Below are 2,500 nucleotides of genomic sequence, written 5' to 3'. Positions count from 1 at the left end.
ACCACCAAACAGCGAGCAAAGCAGGTAGAAACTCACTTCAACTAATTAAAACTGTGGTTCCACCAAGTACTAGTCTGAAGGGGTTAAATGCTTAGCTAGTAAGCATCTTTTTTAGGTTCCTTTTAAAGATCTGCTGACAAATCCTTCAGTTTGACTTTCCTTTAGGAGCACATTGATTTATTTTACATTTATATAAAACACTGGGTTGATTTTGTAGGATATAATAGCATGGCTGGCAGCTTTATAAAGCTGTCTGAGCTCCACTAAGCACTGCTCGTTCTCTTTTGCTTTCTACCCCCTCTATTTTCTCTCTCTTCACTTCATTGTTTGCACAAAACTCCAGCATTTTATGAAGCTCTCCATTGCTGTTGACTCTTCCTCTTCTTTCCCTCGTTCTCTTTTGTTCTTTATCTCTGGTCTTGCTCTCTCTCTCCCTCCGCTCTCTCTGTGGTAGATGTCAGAGGCCCTCTCTCTTCCTCTCTCCCTGTTTCCCTCTATCTCTCTCACTCTTCCTCCCTCCCTCCCTCCCTCCCTCTCGCGCTTGCTCTCGCTTGCTCTCTCTGGAAGCAGGAGGCACTCCGCTCCCACTCCTTTTTGCGTCACGGAACAGAAAGGCTTCCGAAAGTGGAGGACAGATGGGCGACCGGCAGCGTCACTCCTTTATTTGCCACTGACGAGCTCAAATTTGTACAGCCTGTAATTCGGGGGGGCATCTCAGTGCTTCCGTGGAAGAATGCATAGATGAATGGTAATTTGAGAGAAGGGCAGAGCTGAGCACGACAGGAGGTGTTTTGAGATGTATTGGAGAAGATTATTTACATCCTAATGAAAAACATGTTCTATTAATAGTAGCAGTATTAGTAGTAGTGTTAGTCTTATATAAGGACAACAGTTCAATATTTTTAGATCACACAATCTCCAGTAGGCCTATTATAATAGTAATGTATGTTGCATACTATAAATCCCTATAAAGCATCAAAATAGCATTAATAAATGTCAAATACATAAGAAAATTATTAGCCCTAATAGACATCATTATAATAACCTACATTCTTAAAAATAATGGTGCTACAAATGTCCAAGTTTGGTTCCATAAAGAACTGTGTTTGTAATAGAGATGCCTGAGGGGGGAGAGCCCTTAAAATGGTTATGAAGGTTCTCTCTATGCTGTTCTTCATGGAACCAAATGTGGCTCTTTCATATCATTTTGTGAACATTTGTGAAAAGTTTACTTTTAAGAATGGTTGCTCAGGTTTGTGGACGGTGCAGCAGATCGATGCCAGTGTTTCAGGGTGCTCCCATGTCTGTGTTACCTTCTGGCTCTCTCCTTTTAATTAGGCTGTTATAGACATATATACTGGCCACACTCTAGTAATGCAAACACACCTAATGCAATCTTTTCCCCTTTTTTTTAAATAAATGACCTGTCCAGCCTGACACTGATGGAGGTTTGTCTCCTGCTAGTCTCCTCAGACCAGCTGCTCACCCTTACAGCTATTGCTACCTGCCTCGGACTAGTAGTTTACATAGACTGTAACTCTTGTGAGGTCTTCCAAAGGATTCTTCCTCCAGCTCTGAGGGAGATTTTTCCTTACCAAGGGGAGTCATCTTTACCTTGCTTACCAGGGGTTTTATATTTTATGTTTTGTTGGTCTTTTGTCCTATTACTGGAGTCCTGTAAAGCTGCTCTGCGACAGCAGTTGTAAAAAGCACTAGGCCATTTTTTTTCTTTTTATTTAATGGGATTTTGGAGATCTCAATGACATCTCAACTGACATCACTAAATCTATCTCAGCTACCTCAAATCCTGCAACACTGTTAAATATAAAGGTGCTTCAAATGATTCTCTGGAGTGATGCTATAGATGAACCTTAGAAAAGGTTCAGTAGCACGTACTGAAGATATATTACAGTCAGTTCTCTCTGTGTAAAAACGGACTGCCAGTCCTAAGAAGTGCATCTGATATCCTGAAAATAATCTCAGGACATGCCACAGCTCTAATTTAGAGACCTGTTGCTCAGTGAGAGGCTGCAGCATCATCTGGCTCCCTGAATTGCCGTCGCCACGGCAACGTGATGCACATCCGTATGACATCACGGCCCACTCAGTCCGACAGGCAGAGGCCGAATGGGATTTCAGAGCAGCTGCAGTCTCCAAGGCTGCCTTCTCATAAACTCATTCTCATTCAACAGCAAAATCTCAGCACACAGGCTCTAAGGTCTCCAGGGCAGAGCCACTACAGCTCATAGGAACCACGTTCGCTCTGTCAGAAATACATACCGTGGTGGACATACCGTGGTCATGGTCAGTGGTCAGTCACTGGGCAGAAGGAAATAAGTGAACCCAAGTCTAGGAATAAGTCTAGAATTGCATAATGAATGCAAATGCTCTATTTATTTCCTTCTTGTTTTCCAATTTAAGCAGGAGCCAGTCATGTCTAGCCGACTGTCCTGTAGCGGACACTAAAGCGACAAATTAAAATAACAATCTCTTTTCCGTT

This window comes from Salminus brasiliensis, chromosome 10 (assembly GCF_030463535.1).
Source record: "Salminus brasiliensis chromosome 10, fSalBra1.hap2, whole genome shotgun sequence".
NCBI lineage: Eukaryota > Metazoa > Chordata > Actinopteri > Characiformes > Bryconidae > Salminus > Salminus brasiliensis.
The sequence above is the reverse complement of the archived record's forward strand: the minus strand, read 5'-3'. Positions refer to the sequence as shown.